At 43.1% G+C, this 17,096-nt stretch overlaps 1 protein-coding gene across 3 annotated transcripts in view; it reads left to right on the top strand.

Annotated features, from left to right (window-relative positions):
- The window catches only part of AIG1 (androgen induced 1), a 303,716-nt gene that overhangs the window by 15,759 nt on the left and 270,861 nt on the right, over window positions 1–17,096 (top strand). The window lies entirely within an intron of this gene.

Below are 17,096 nucleotides of genomic sequence, written 5' to 3'. Positions count from 1 at the left end.
TCAGCCCACCTCCGTCCTCAGAGCGGTCTCTTTGTCCTTTCAACAGTTTAAAGAGTGCTTTTGCAGCCTATTTGTCCAACTTCAGTCTTTCTTCCATTTATTATGGTGTGTTCTATAAGTCTAGTGAGGATTTTGCTTTTCTTTACACTGAGTCGAAATCTATATGGAAGGCCACCGTCTTTGATTTTCATCAGAAAGTGCTTCAAGTCTTCTTTGTCTGCAGGAGACGTGTGTGGTGTCTGAATAGTGAAGGTTTGTAACAAGCCTTCTTCCCATCTTGTTGATGAGTTCCCCATATAATAAGTAGCTTCAGAGATTACTTGTCCAACACACAGATTGAATAAGTATGGTACAGGTATATACCACTGGAACACACCTTTCTATATTTTAAATATGTTGTATTCAAATAACTGTCTCTTGGTACATGCACAGGTTCTACGTAAGCATAAGGGAATGCTCTGGGATTCCCATTCTTTGCAATGCTATCCATTGCTATGATCCACATTGTCAAATATTTCCCCATAGTCAACAAGACACAAATAAACAACTTTCTGATATTTTTGCTCTTAGCCAAGAGCCAGCTGATGTCAGGAATGATATCCCCCATTCCACATCCTCTTCTAAATCTGGGTTGACTTTTGGGGCAGTCCCCGATGTACTGCTAGAGCCGTTTTAAAATTACATGTGTGAGTAGTGATGTCACTTGTTAATTTCCAGATTCTACAGGGTCACCTTTCTTTGGAATGGTCGCAAATACGGATTTCTTCCAGATGGCTGACCTAGAAGCTGCCTTCCAGATTTCTTCCCTTAGACTAGTGAGCACTTCCACTGCTGCCCCAGCTTGTTGACACATTTCTGTTGGTGTTCTGCCAATTCTTGGAGCTGTTTTTGCTAATGCCTTAAGTGCAGTTCGTACTCCTTCCTTCATACCCATCGATTCTTGACCATTTGCTACCTCTTGAAATGGTTGAATGTTGACCAGTTCTTTTTGGTTCAATGTCTTTGTGTCTTCTTTCCATCTTCTTTTATTATTTCATGCATCATTCAATATTTTGTCTATAGAATTCTTCAATATTGCAACTGGATAATTTGAGCTTTGTCTTCGGTTCTTTCAGCTTGAGATAAGCTGATTGTGCTCTTCTGTTTTGACTTCTTAACTCCAGGTTTTGCACATTTCATTGCAGTTCGTTATGTCGTCTTCTGGAGCTGCCCTTTGATGTTTGCTGTCTAGCTCTTTTACTTCATGTGCTTTATTTACTCTTTCTTCCAGAGCAGGTTAGAGAGTCTCTTCTGATACCCACTTGGATCTCACCTTTCTTTCATATCTGTGTGATGACCTTTCACTTTCTTCGTGTCTTTTTTTTCCACCAAGGCAATTTTTGCAGTTCCTCATTCTTTCCTCTGTGTTTACAACTTGTGTATTCTGAATGCCAATAATCATCGATGCATTTTGATCACATGCTAGATCAATGTCAGACTGAAGCAGTTGGCAGAATTGTTCCGTTTCTTCATCACTAGCTTTAGCGATTTGTGTATAGGTTTGAATAGTAGTTATTTTTCTACCACCAATAGCACTGTACTTCAAAATAGATCTTGAAAAAATTTTTTAACCCAGATGTGACACCATTCCTCCTGAATTTGTTATTCCTGGGATAGTAAGCTATATGACTCAGCATGGCCAATACCATCGATTTCAGCTCACGTAGGCATTCCATATGAATTTTGGTGACTTCCGATTTTCTTGGGTTCATACTTTGAATATTTCATGTCCCAATTATTAATGGGTATTTGCAGCTGTTTATCTCATTTTGAGTCACTTCCTATCAGAAAATGAAGGTCCTGAACGTTTTCTGTGGTTTCCACCAAAGTAGGCTTTGAGGATGTTGATCCTCCCCAGTCATATTTTGGTTCCTTCCTCCCTGTAGGACACATCTTCCTCATCTTCACTACATCTGCTTCTATTCCAGTGCGATTCATTCAGGTTTCCTGTGACTAATGCCTCAGAAGTGGGCCATCTGTTCCTGCTACTTAGCCTGTTCTTAGTTTGGAAGCTCTGCTAGCACCCGCACGCCCTGGGTGACCCTGCTGGTATTTGAATGACCAGTGGCGTGACTTCAGCATCACGGCACTAGCAGACCACTGGAGTAAGACAAACTGACAGATGAGAAGTGGTTATACACTAGCACCTTTCATATTTGTTTGTGGTAGCTTTAAATAACATTCAGACTTGTGCATATTCCAATGAAAAGTGTTCAAACAGAAGGCAAAAACTTTCAAACTAATCCGTTAATGTCACATGAAAGTAAATATGTTGATGGTAATTCCAAAAGAATTGCAGATGAACTGCCAGAAATCCTGAAGAGGTTGTGGGACAAGGGGTATCATTAGTAGTGTCAAATGGGTTTTGAATGAAAGCAGAACATACTAGAAAGATAACCATCCATGTTTTATTGACTATGCAATGGGATTTAACTGTGTGTATTATAAAATATTTTGGAAGCATTTTGAAGAATGAGAAATCCAGAACACGTAATCGTGCTTATGTGGAACCTGTTCATGGACTAAGAGGGACTCAATTAGAATCTGACAAGGGGATACTGCATTGTCTAACATGAGGAAAGGTATGGGTCACGGTTGTTTTCTTTTACCATTACTTATTCAGTCTGTGTGCTGAGCGAATTATCCCCAAACCTGGAGTATGTTAATAATAAAGTGGCATCAGGTTTGGAAGAAGATTCATTAAGAAGCTGAAATATACAGATGACACTGCTTTGCTTGCTCATAGTAAGAGGACTTGAAGAATTTAATGATGAAGAACAAAGAAAACAGATTTCAGTATTTGTTGTTAGGTGTCATCAGTTCAGTTCCGATTTGCAAGGACCCTGTGCACAACATAGAATACATCTGAAAAGAGAGAAAACAAAAACCTCAAAACTGAAGTAGTAGCCGACATCACGATAAATTCGATGAGGTATTGAAATTGTCCAGGATTGCATTTCACTTAGTTCCACAATCAACACCCATGGAAGCAGCAGTGTGTAGGTAGGGGTTTTTTTTTTTTTTTTGGTGCCAACTTGGCCAATAGGAACACGTGGCATTAATCAGGTCACAGTTTGATTGGAGGGCAAAGAGATAAATGGCTCAGCAAGGTCTACCCCTCTCTGTCTTGCTCTTTGGTGATCGGACCAGCGTGAGGCTGCTTTAGCAAGTTCTCTGCCTCAACTTGTGAGCTGTAACACCTGTGGGGCAAGCTAACCCATGGATCGGGTAGCTAGAGCTCGAGGTTCCTTCAAGACCTGCTTCACCACGCAGCTAGCATGTACATCACTTGAACTTGAGGCTGGTGAATCCTGTCACCCTCACTGCTTGAATTTGATATCGCATCCAGGCCTGCTTTGCTAAGCTCCTGAGCTGCTGACTGGTGGTGCCCTCCCTGCTGTTTGCTGCCTGTGGGCAGACTCAGCTGCCTGCTTCCTTGACCTTGGAGCTTCCTTGACCTTGAGCTGAAGGACTTCCAGTATCTTAACTCTTACACAGAAGTGTTAAACTGAGCCCTCTGTACTGCTGTGTGAACTCATTAGCTGTTATATTTCTTTGTGCTGTATAAACATATACATAATCATAAGTGCCCTGGTTTTGTTTCTCTAAGAAACCTGGCTAACACAATTAAGAAATAATGGGCAAATTACACTGGACAGATCTACTGCAAACACATCTTTAAAGGAGTCAAAGGCAGTGAAGTCATTTTGAGGATTATGGTGGACCTCATCCAAGCCTTGATATTGTCATTTACCCCATATGCTTCTGAAAGCTGGACAGTGAATGAGGAATACCAAAGAAGAATTGATGTCTTTGAATTATGGTGAAGAATATTAAATACTTGTATACTTGAGGATAAGCCAAGGCACCTAATTTTACCACAAAAAAACTGGGGGTTTTTTCAGCATAAAAAATGTGCTGAAAAAACTTGGCTTATACTCGAGTATATACGGTATACTATGGCCTAACAGAAGAGCAAACAGAACTACGCATGTTATTAGGAAGGACCAGTCCTTGACGAAGGACATCATGCTTGTGAAAGTAGAGGGTCTTCATAAAAGAGACACCTCCTCAGTGAGGTGGAATAACACAGTCATTGCCACAGATATACCAGTGCTTATGAAGGTTATGCAGGCAATGCTTCAAACTTCCATATTTTTATACAGCAGGAATAGGGTCGGTGGTATCATGAGTCACAGTTTACAGGAAGGCTGGACTCAAGTCCTAACCTTACTTGTTACCTCCCTTATTTAAGTACTCAAATCATACTTTTACTCAAGTCACCAGCTCTATGTAAGTTGTATAGTCCATCCCTGACTCAAAACTTTAATCTTACAAGAGATGCAAGTAGAGAGCTCTGAGCAGAGAAGTCGGGTTACCTGAATACTATCGAGGAAGAAGAGCTAGGAAAGGAGGACATCTTTGGTCGCAGGATCCTTAACCTGAGAACTTCCAAGACTTGGAAAGTTATGCCAAGACACGTGGAGATTTCCAAGAAATGCCAGGCCCACAGATGTGGAAAAGCGATGAAGACTTCCCCTTAGAGCTGATATCCAGAATTTCGACTTCCAACTTCCAAAACTATGAGAACATCAGTTTCTTTTTGGTCAGTCCATTCATGTGTTCTATTTCTATTGTAGCCTCTCTAGATAAGGAAAGGAACGTTGGTGGTGTCGTGGGATACTCATTGGACTGCTAACCACAAGGCCGGTGGTTCAAAACCTCTAGCTGCTCCATGGGAGAAAGATGAGGTTTTCTGCTCTTGTCAAGATTTACAGCCTGGGAAGAAAAGCCGAAGGGGTTTCCTATAGGGTTGCCATGGGCTGGAATGACAATCCCGACTTGCAGTGAGACCAACCCTGTTCTATAGGGTTGCAATGAGTTGGAATCAACTTGATGGCAGTGAGTTTAATCTGGAAAGAACTAAAATGGTTTGTTTCTACTGATTGTCATAGTGAACATATGATATATTAAAATTTCACACAGATGTAATTATGGTCTTAAGTCAAATAATTAGAGGTGGATTTGCTATACTTTAAGAGTATCTTCAGTTTAAATCAGTTTATATTTCCATTAATATTTAGAGTACGGGTTTTGTTATACTCCTGCAAACACTATGAATAAAAAATAATGCCAATGATCACTCAAGAAGCACTCTCACAGCTTCCTGTACAGTAGATTAATTGCACATCTTCCATCGCATCTCTCACACACTGAATGGCTGGCTGTCCTCTGTTGCTATGTTTATAGAAACCCCAGTTGCTTTAGGCACATTTGGTTTGGGCCCATAAATACTTGAGCCAAATAGACATCTTCAGGTGGCTAGAAAAATCTTAATTAGGATAGAATTGACAAGGCGAGAGCAAGAGTGGTTCTCTGTACACGGTAGGCATTAGTCTGCTTCGGCATTGCATTCCAATTGCATCAACATCCTACTTCATTTCTAAGTGGTTCATTGGGTCTATTTTAAAAGTGAACACTAGGAGTTTGAGCAAGGTCGAATGTTTAACATTATACACCTTTTTCTTTATAAAGATGCTTATCCATTCTTGCTACTTTAAAAAATACACACAAATACCAAGGCTAGTTACATAATGGCAAAAGATCTTATTCTCAAACACTGGAGCATGTCCCGTGTTAGAGGAAAATCATCCTGTGTCAGCCTAGAACCTGGCAGGAAAAGAGATTGCATTCTCAAATCGAGGGATTTCATTAAGTTTAGTGAAGGGACTCTCCAAGACCGTGGGCGGAGTGTGGAGAAAGACGTGGTGCACAACGTGGCGGGGAGGGCACAAGAGCAACTACTCCAACTTTCCTCACCGTAGCCAGTCCATGTCCCGGCCAGCACTGTTCAGTGGTCACATCCTGCCAGAAGTCTGCAGCAGCAGCAGCCACATTGCCTAAGAGGTGACTGTTTGGGCTCAAGGAAAACATGGGTTTGAATCTCAACTTTTCCATCCACCAGTATTGTGACTCTGGCAAAGTTGGTTACTATTTTTAGTCCTAATTTTTCTGAGAAGCTGGACTCTCTGAAGAAGAATGTGGCATCAGGATTGGAAGAAGATTATTGACAGCCCGAGATCCTCACCCGACACAGCCTGGCTTGCTGAAAGGGAGGATGGCTTGAGGCACCTGCTGATGAAAGTCAAAGATTGCAGCCTTTAGTATGGATTAAAATTCAATGTTTGGAAAGATCCAAGTCCTCGCAACTGGACCCGCAGCATCACGAGAAATGGAGAGCAGTTTGATTTTGTCACAGAGTTCATTTTACTTGGGTCCTTCAAGTCAGTTCTGACTCAGAGCAAGCCTATCGGGCAGGGTAGAACTGCCACTGTGGGTACAGACCATAACTCTGTACAGGAGTAGAAGGCCTTGTCTTTCTCCTGAGGGGCACTTGGTAGTTTCCAAGCGCTGACCTTGCGGTTAGCAGCCCACTACACCACCTGGGCTCCCTGGCTCTTGGAAAGAACAGTGAAAAAATGAAATGATGTATTGGGAAAATCTGTTGCAGAAGACTTCCTTTAAGCACCGAAGAACAAGGATGCCTGAGGACTAAAGTACGCCTACCAAAGCCTTGATATTCTCAGTCACCTCATACGGATGTGACAGTTGGACAGTAAATCAGGAAGACGGAAGACGAATAAATGAATTTGAATTGTGGTGGTGGTGAAGAACATCGAAAGTACTGTGGACTACCAGAAGAACAAACAAATCTGTCTCGGCAGAAATGCATCCATCATGCTCCTTTGAAATGAAGATGGTAAGACTTTGCCTCAGTTACTTTGGACATGTTCTTAGGTGAGACCAGTCCCTGGAAAATGACAGCATCCTTGGTAAAGTAGAAGATCAGCAAAAACGAGGACGACGAACAAGGGGATGGATCGACAATGAGCGTGTTCTATGAACATAACAGTGGTGTGGATGGTGCAGGAGGACCGTGCTTGGTCTGCGGTGCACAGGGGTGCTACGATTCAAACGGACTCAGTGGCTCCTAGCAACAATGCCGGCAACGGCGCAGCCTGTTGCCGTGAAGCAGCGGATGGACATGCCTCTACACTCCACGCTTTTTACCCTGTTCTGACCCCAACCGTTATTCCCACAGCACCTACACGGATTCACTGCGGTGGTCACACAGAACACACCGACAATACTCTGATTACGAGGGGCTCTTAAGGGGGAAGTTAATAGGTTATCACACACCAGGATTAGGAAACATAAGGTCCACAGCAACACTTCTGCAGTAGAAGCCAAGCCTCTCTCCAGACTTCAACTTCTCAGCCACTTGGTCACTTGTATCTCTGGGTCTGGAAGCCAACCGAATGCCCTGCCTCACACTCCTATGGCCTTGCTGCTATCTCTCTATTCTGTTTTATGGCATCTGTTATCTCTTGCTTCAGCCTCTGTTATCTCTTGTCTTAGTCTCCACCGCCCCAGACAGTGGTTTCAGACAAGCTCTGCTGCCAGCCGTCCAGGGCTTCTGTTTCTTCCTACCAACGTGACTCGTCCTTATCGTCAGGCTGGTGGTCACAACTGATCAGTTCCCTCTCTTAGTTTTACCCCTGCCCTACTTGCACAGTCCCATCCAGTCGTTTGGTGCGAGTTACAGAGACATGGGGGTATTGTTGTTGTTGTTAGGTGCCATGGAGTCAGTTCTGACACGTGGCAACACTATGTACAACAGAACAAGACACCACTCCATCCTGTAACAGGTCACAATATGTTTACGTCTGTGTTGCAGCCACTGTGTCGATCTATCTCACTGTTTACGTCTGTGTTGCAGCCACTGTGTCGATCTATCTCACGGAGAAGAATGGCATCACGTTCATGTCAAAAAGGAGTTTTCGAGATGTGCCTTGCAGTGAAGTGCTATCTGTGATAGAGTACTATCTATCTTAATATAAGGAAATCCAATTGTAACTATCTTTCAAATTTATGCACCAATCAGTAAAACTAGTAATGAAGATACTGAAGAATTTTACCAACATCTTCATTCTGAAGCTGATCAAAAAATGCAATAAAAATGCATTGATCAAGGGAGCAACAAGTGATCCAAAATTAGTGTGAAGGAGGGTATGAGAGGCCTGGTAGCGATTCAGCAAGGGCAATTTAACCGAGAAGAATTACTGAAACCCAAATGAAGGCTGAGCATGATAGTGGGACAAGAGGAAAGTAAAAGGAAATAGAGGAAAGAACTAGGAGGCAAAGGGTATTTATAGAGGTCTACATACAGGCATATACATATGTAAATATATTTATACAGGATGGTGGGGAAACGGATCTACGTGCATATATTTATAGGTTCAGTATTAAGGCAGCAGATGGACATTGGGCCTCCACTCAAGCACTTACTCAATGCAAGAACACGTTGTTCTATTAAATTGGAACTCCAGGATGCACACCTTCCCGACACAATTGCTGAAGACAAATGTGTGCATAAGCAAATGTGAAGAAAGCTGATGGTGTCCGACTATCAAAAGATATAACATCTGGGGTCTTAATGGTTTGAAGACAAACAAGTGGCCATCTAGCTCAGAAGCAACATAGCCCACATGGAAGAAGAACACCAGCCTGTGTGACCACGAGGTGACAAAAGGATCAGGTAACAGGCATCAATGAACAAAAAAATCATGTCATTGTAAATGAGAGTGAGTACAGAATGGAGACCCAAACCCCATCTGTAGGTAACTGGACCTCCCCTTACAGAAGGGTCGCAGGGAGGAGACGAACCAGTCAGGGTGCACTGTAGCAACGATAAAACATACAACTTTCCTCTGTTCTTGAATGCTTCCCCCCCCCTCCCAAACACACATACAATATCATGATCCCTATTCTACTTTACAAATCTTGCTCAACCAGAGGATGTACACTGGTACATATAGAAACTGGAAACACAGGGAATCCAGGACAGATGATCCTTTCAGGACCAGTGGTGAGATTGGCGATACTAGAGGATGGAGGAAAGGTGGGGTAGAAAGGGGGAACTGATTATAAGGATCTATATATAGCCTCCTCCCTGGGGGGACGGACAACAGGAAAGTGGGTGAAGGGAGACATCGGACAGTGTAAGATATGACAGAATAATAATAATTTGTAAATTATCAAGGGGTCATGAGTGAGTAGCGAGGGGCCTGGTGAACAGGGAGGAAGAAGGGAGGGGAAAACGAGGAGCTGATCCCATAGGCTTAAGTAGAAAGCAAAGGTTTTGAGAATGATGAGGGCAACAAATGTATAAATGTGCTTGACATACAATGGATGGATGTATGGATTCCGATGAGTTGTATGATCCCCCAATAAAATGATAAATAACTTAGTTTCCTATTTTTTAAAAACAGAATCAAGAAAATTGAGGAGACTAATGAAACTCAAAAACATTTTGTAAATGGAAAGATTTTTTTGTAAGGCCTTCAATACTCCTCTTGTGAACAGCTTTGCTATCTGACAGAGAGCATTGTAAAGTTCATTAAGGCATATGTAGTTATATTAAAGTGTACTACTTTCCACATAGAAAAGTATTGTTTGGAAACTGTGATGGCAAATGTATAATTCTCTTGGATGTGATTGAACTATAGAATGATTTGAAATAAAAGTATGTATTAATCTCAATTAATACAAAATTTTAAAAGTGTTAAGAGATAGGAAAGACAGAAAGATCAAGATGGATGTCAGAAGATACTCTAAACCGTGTTCTTAATTGTAGCGTACCTGAGACAAATGGAAGAAATAATGAAGTAAAATAGCTCCACAGATATTTTTAAAAAGCAACCTCAGGTGACAGGAGACCAGGTATTATAGTGAAATGTGCAGAGACACAATTAAATCCTCGAGTTGCAATCCTGAAAGATTCTATGCACAAAATATTGAATGCTATAGGAACTGTCAAAAGAAGCTGGAATGAATACCCAGTCACTGTACCAAAACGAATCAGTTGACACCCACCATTTCAAGAACCATTGGTGCTGCAGAAGGAAGTCAGTGCATTGGAGACCTTTGCCAAAAACAAGGCTCCAGGAATTGGTGGAATACCAAATGCAATATTTCAACGAGCTGACCAGGCTCTGGAAGCAGTCACTTTTCTATGCCAAGATGTTTTGAAGAACTTGTCAATTGACTGGAAGAGATTCATATTTATACTCATTCCAAAGAAAGGTGGCCCAGCAAAATGCACAAATTATAGACTAACATCAGTGATGTCGCATGCAAGTAAAGTTCTGCTGAAGTCACTCAGCAACAGTTGCAGCAGTACATCGACGGGGAGCTGCCAGCCGTTCAGGGGTCAGATTCAGAAGAGGACATGATCAAGAGAGAGCCCTGCTGATATAACACGGACCTTGGCTGAAAGCAGGGAATACCAGAAAGAAACTTACTTGGATAAAGTAAATTGCCAAAGTATTCAACTCTCTGCATCGTAACAAACTACGAGTAGCCTTTAAAGAATGGAAACTCCCGAATGCTTAATTGTGCCCACGTGGAAACTGGATAGGGATCAGGAGGCAGTTGTGTGAACAGAACAAGGGAAGACTGCATGGTTTAAAATCAGGAGAGGTGTGCGTCAGGGTTGGAGTCTCTCACCCAACTTATATTCAGAGAAATTGGATTCTATGAAGAAGATTGCAGCATCAGGATTGTAAGAAGGCTTATTAACAACCTGTTATGCAGGTGACACACCCATGCAATCAAGGAGGACTTGAAGGACGTGCTGATGAGGATCAAGGACAGCAGCCTTCAGTGTGGAGAGCAACTCAATGTACAGAAAACCCAAATCCTCACAACTGGACTACTAGGTAACACCATGATGAATGGAAAAACAGTTAAAGTTGTCAAGAATTTTGCCTTCTTTGGATCCACTATTAGTACTCGTGGAAACAGCAGTCAAGAGACCAAAGGTCGTGTTGCTTTAGGTCAACCAGCTAAACAAGACCTCTTTAGAATATTGACAGGCAAGAATGTTACTTTGAGGACTAAGGTTCTTTTAACCCAAGTCATGGTATTTTCAGTTGCCTCATATGCGTTTGAAATTCGGACATTGATAAGGAAGATTAAGAATTGATGCGTTTGAATCGTAGTGGTGAGGAAGAATAAAAGTCCCATGGACCGCCAGAAGGACAAACAAATCTGTCTTGGAAGCAGTACGACCAGAGTGCTCCTTAGCGGGAAGGAGGCAAGACTTCGTTTTGCATACTTCGGACATGCCAGGAGAGACCCGTCCCTGGAGAAGGGCGCGCTGTTTGGTAGAGGGGCAACACAGGAGGGTAAGACCTTCGAGGACATGGACCGACACAGTGGCTGCAATGAGGGACTCAGCCTAGGCGCAATGTGAGGAAAGCCCAAGGCGTGGCAGTGTTGCGTTCCCGTGGTTGCGATGGGTTGGAACGGAGTCAATGACAGCAACGACCCAACAGCAGTTCCCTTCTGCAGATTGGGTGCTCAGGATTTAAGCTCTAATACCTTCCCTCTCCCGTCTTAGATTTTATCATTTACAATCCTTGAATCACAGAGGTTGGTATGCTTCTTCTGTGCAGACATAGCAGCCTTTGTTTCGGATGAAAAGTGGTAACTATAAAAGTACTGAAAAGGCATTGTTGCTAGGTGACCCTTTTTTTGTTGTTGCTACTCCTGCGGAAAGCTTCTTAAGGTGTTTCAGGCAGAAATGATGGTAAAGATCAGTATTTTAAGCAAGAAAGGGACTTGAGAAAGTTAAGGAATAAATGATTCATGTAAAATAGCTTGTATGTGCATAGGTTATTACGCACAGTTGTAAAAGTACAGCTACTTTTGCTGTACTCTGTACCATTCCCATCCCCCGATTCTGCCTCCTCCCCAGAGGTAGCTATTATCCTGAATGTTATGTTTATCTTCGCCTTTCTGTTTTTCTTCTTAGTAGTATCTCCCCCTAAACCATCTCTTGTGTTGGTTGGTTTTGCTTGATTCGAGCCTTCATAAAAATGCTGTCATTCTGGAAGCTTTCTTTATCCAAATAGCAATAGCATGCTTAAGTAGGGCAAGCCCGACAGTACAATGATCCTTTGTGATGACTGTTTACATGCTTGTGTTTTTTTATTGCCATCAGTACTATGTAATTTGGTCTTGCAACTGATTACTTAATTAGGAATTGGAAGAGTGATATGTAAATGTTACTGCTTAACGGACAGAATGATTTATTAGAAGTGTATATTTGTGGAATTTCACCTGCTCTGTTGTTTGGGAGGCCGCATGCCAAACCTAAACCTGTGAGTTCATGTCGTACTATGGCCAGCTTTGAAAGGACACTCAGCCAGAGTTGAGTTCTTCTCAAGATTCCTTCTGTTGATCGGGTGCCGGTGGTGTCAGGTTGATTTTCAAATGCATTTATACTTTTACATCACTTTGATTAGCCTTGTTGAAACTTTAAAACGTGCATGGTTATTACCCATGGACACTGATTGCATTTTGGTGTTTGCCTTTGGCTATCCTAATCCTTCATAGTCTTCCAATTCAAACATCCTTCCAGCGTTTCTATTACATTTCTACTACAGAATGGTCCTCCGAACCCTAAGATCTACAGGGGGAATTCTTCCCTTTACTCTTAAGTAATGATGTGTAGCTCATTGGCCTAGACTGTTAATTTGGGTCTGAGAGGTAATTGGAATTTACGTTTCAGTATTTTTTTCTCAATATTATTTGGATAGAAAAGATGATCAATTGTCTTCTAGAGAAAGCAGAAGTAAAAGGAGCGGACATTTGGCTAGGATGTTAATCTCAAACTAAAAAGGCATACTTTTACCTCAGGAAACGAGTCCATCTTAAGGAATATTTGCTAGTTACATTAACTAATTTTAAAAGTGTTTCCTGATGGTTTGTCTTTATTTACTTGATGTTCAAAAACAAGCAGCACACACTTAAGGAGGCCCCCACCCCTGCCCACCTCTCTTCACAGATTTTATACTCACCCTTAGGAAGGGAGCATGGAAGATCGGGGTGCTATAGCAAACTGTTGCCAAGTATTTAGATGGTGCCCGGCTAACAGATTCAGTAATGCCAGGGCTCTTTAAGGCTTGTCTCCAAACAAGCAGCCATCCAAGTGAAATGCCTTCTAAGTCTACATGGAAGAAGCACACCATCGTCAGTCACTAAAGGATTGTAATTCATATGATCTGAAGTCAAAGGAGGGATTAGTATCAGAGCCTAAATTATGAGAATCTGATGTGCAGAAGGCGATGGGTGACAGTGGGAGTCCAAGATTCATTTGTGGAGCCACATAGGAAATAAACCTCCGATAACTCCCCATATCTAAAATTGAGGGGGGAGGACAGTGGTCCCTAAACACAGTGCTGGGGAGAGACGAGTATAGAAGTCCAAAGCCATACACCTGACGGGAACCACCAGAACCCCCTATGATGCAGGCCGGACCTGACCTGGTTTCCAAAATTTTCTGTAGTTTTGATTTGCATTGTTTGGTTTGCTTTTGTTTGTTCATATTAGGGTGCATTGTAGATTGTTAATTATTTTCAAATCTCACACCAACCGCTATCTCCCTTCCCCTCTGGTTTCTGTTGTTCTCCCCCCTGGCTGGGTGTGTATGGTTATGTTCCATTCACTGTGATCGGTGGTCCCCTCCCACCCACTTCTCACCCCCTTTCCCCTGCCCTCTGGTATCTCTATTCCCATTGCTGTTGTTGGGTCCCATGTGTTGTGAGCTTTATCTCTTGCCTGTACCTATGTACATGCAGTCATATAGTCTAGATTGAGAGGCGGCATTGAGGTTGTGATAGCGGGGGTGAGGAGGCCTCCAGGGAACAGAGGTATATTGCTTGACCCATTGGTGCTGTACTGCACCCTGATTGACTCACCCCCTCCCTGCGACCCCTTTATTGGGGGTTGTTCCATCGTCCATAGATGGGCTTTGGGTCTCTGCTCCAAAACCCCTCCGTTCTCACCAATGCATTTTTTTGTGTATTTGTTTACTGTTTGTTGTGAATCTTCTGGTGCCCATTGCCCAGTCCTGATGACACCTCACGATTGCACCAGCAGGTGTGCTTCTTCCATGTGGACTTGTTGCTTCACTGTTGGATGGCTGCTTGTTTAACTTCAAGCCTTTAAGACCCCAGACACTATATCTTTTAATAGCCAGGCACCAGCCTCTGTCTTTACCACATCTGCTTATGCACCCATTTTGTCTTCAGCGATCGTGTGGGGGGTGGGGAGTGAGCATCACAGAATGGCAATTTGTTAGAGTGTTCTTGTATTGAGGGAAGGCCTGAGCCAATCCCCAGGCCTGTCTGCAGCCTCCATGTATTGCATTAGATATGCTGTATGTCTTAAAACCCAATAATAAAGAAAAAAATAGGAGCACAAGCGCTAGTGGTGTAGTAGATAAGTGAAAGGTCAGCCATTCATATCCACCAGCCATCCCCTGCTTCCATAAAGTCGGTCGGCCTGGAAGCCCTATAGAGCGGCTCTCCTCTGTTCCACCAGGCTTCTTTCTATTCGTTGGCGACGACGATTGGTTTTGCTTTTCCTACAGCATGTAAGAAACCATTTGCTCCATTGAAGACAGCAAATTGAGAAGACTAAACCTACTGAAAAGATTTAGAAGGAAAACATCTGACAATGATTATCAAATGTTTGTGATGTTTATTTGATAATGCAACACACGAAATCAAACTGCATACTTTCCCTTTTCCCGGATCTAACCTCTGTTTCTAGGAATAAAAAACCAAAGGGCAGTTTGTAGCTCAGAGAATTCTCACTTAACTTCAGCTTGGATGGGGCCCAGAATCTGGCTCTGGTGTATAAAATTACACTTTTAACTCGATGTGAGGATGTGAACATTTCTTTTGCCAGTTACACGCAGACACTTAAAGGGGATATCCCAACCCAAATCCACTGCCGTCGAGTCCGTTCAGATTATAGCAACGCTTCCGGCAGAGAACTGCCCCATAGGCTTTGCAAGGCTTTAAACTTCTTGAAAAAATACTGCCTCATCATGGCCCCACAGATGGACTTAGTGCGTTTGAACAGACCACCTTCTATGTAGCAGCAGAGTAACCACTGCCCCCCCCCCCAGCGCTCCTATATATCGTACATGCACACTGCTGTCAGTCAACTCTGACTTCTGGTGACCTTCTTGGATACACCAGAACTGCCTTTTAGGGTTTCCAAAGCGATATATCTTTATGGGACCAGCCCGCTACATCTTTCTGCCACGGAGCAGCTCTTGGCTAGCAGCGGAATCCTTATGCAGAGCACCGCCAGGACACTCACTGTATGCTGTTGTGAGGTGCCGTGAGGTGGGCTCTGGATCACAGCGACCCGACGTACAGTGGAACGGAACACTGTCCGTCTAGTAGCGTCCTCGCAGTCATCATTATTCATGGGCCCTGTGTTGTAGCCACTCTGCCAATCTGGGTTAGGGAGGACATGTCATCATAAGGATATAATAAGGACGTTAGCATGTCCCTCATACTAGAGACAAAGTCCCTCCATCCTCTCTCATAAGGAGCTTTCTGGTCGTACTTCAAGACAGATTGGTTTGTTCTAGCAGTCCATGGTGATTTCCAGTCTTTCCCAATGTTAAATCACATGTAGCAATTCTTCTTTGGTGTGTGGGGGACCCGCATCAGCACCACATCCTTCTTGGCAGAGGAGAGGCTCAGTGGAAAGAAGACCCTCTGCAAGGCGGTTTGACACAGCGGTGACAGCAGTGAGCCCAAACACAGGCATGTTCATGAGGATGGTGCCGGACCGAGCAGGGTTTGGTCTGTTGTGCACGGGGCCACTACGTGTTGGAATGGGTTTGCCAGCACAGAACTACAAAGGCGAGATACTTGCGTAATATTACGAATGTCTTTTGAGACCTATATGTATGGGTATAGGTGTCTTAATGTGGAATTCTGCAGGTCTATAAAACTCACGCCGTATTTCTGTATCTCTTTAATCATTCACTAGTTCTTTCTCTTGAAGTGGAACTGATACTATGCAGTTACGCACCTGTTTTTTTTAAAAAGCATTTTATTGGGGGCTTATACAATTCTTATCACAATCCATCCATCCATACATTGTGTCAAGCACATTGGTACATTTGTTGCCATCACCATTCTCAAAACATTTGCTTTCTACGTGAGCCCTTGATATCAGCTCCTCATTTTCCCCTGTCCCTCCCCATTCCCCCCTCCCTCATGAACCTTTGATAATTTAAAAATTATTATTATTTTGTCATATCTTACACTGTCCAATATCTCCCTTCACCCACTTTTCGGTTGTGTGTCCCCCAGAGAGGAGGTTATATGTAGATCCTTGTAATCAGTTCCCCCTTTCTACCCCACCTTCCCTCCACCCTCCCGGTATCACCACTCTCATCACTGGTCTTGAAGGGGTCATCTGTCCTGAATTCCCTGTGTTTCCAGTTCCCATCTATACCAGTGTACAGCCTCTGGTCTAGCCAGATTTGTAAGGTAGAATTGGAATCATGACAGTGGGAGAAGGAAGCATTTAAGAAGTAGAGGAAAGTTGTATGTTTCATCGTTGCTACCCTGCAACCTGACTGGCTCATCTCCTCCCTGAAACCCTTCTGTAAGGGGGTGTCCAGTTGCCTACAAATGGGCTCTGAGTCTCCACTCTGCACTCACCCTCATTTACAATGATTTGATGTTTTGTTCGTTGATGCCTGATACATGATCCCTTTGACACCTCGTGGTCACAGAAGTGGGTGTGCTTCTTCCATGTGGGCTTTGATGCTTCTGAGCTAAATGGCTGCTTGTTTACCTTCAAGCCTTTAAGACCCTAGACACTATATCTTTTGATAGCCGGGCACCATCAGCTTTCTTCACCACATTTGCTTATGCACCCATTTGTCTTCGGTGATCGTGTCAGGAAGGACACATCTCTTATATGAACAGTGCAAATACAGCTTTGTAGTCACCACCCAGAGCAAGTCATCCAACATTACTAGCAGATTAGCAGCCTCCTTGTCTCCATTTCATGTCCTTGTTTTCTCGAAGTCACCACTTTCTGACTTCTGTCACTGTAGATTAGAGCTGCTAGTTCTTGAAACTATAGAAACAGAGCCATGAAGTTTGTTG

This window comes from Tenrec ecaudatus, chromosome 7, assembly GCF_050624435.1.
Source record: "Tenrec ecaudatus isolate mTenEca1 chromosome 7, mTenEca1.hap1, whole genome shotgun sequence".
In the NCBI taxonomy this organism is placed as follows: Eukaryota; Metazoa; Chordata; class Mammalia; order Afrosoricida; family Tenrecidae; genus Tenrec; species Tenrec ecaudatus.
This window is presented reverse-complemented; position numbering and strand designations above follow the sequence as displayed.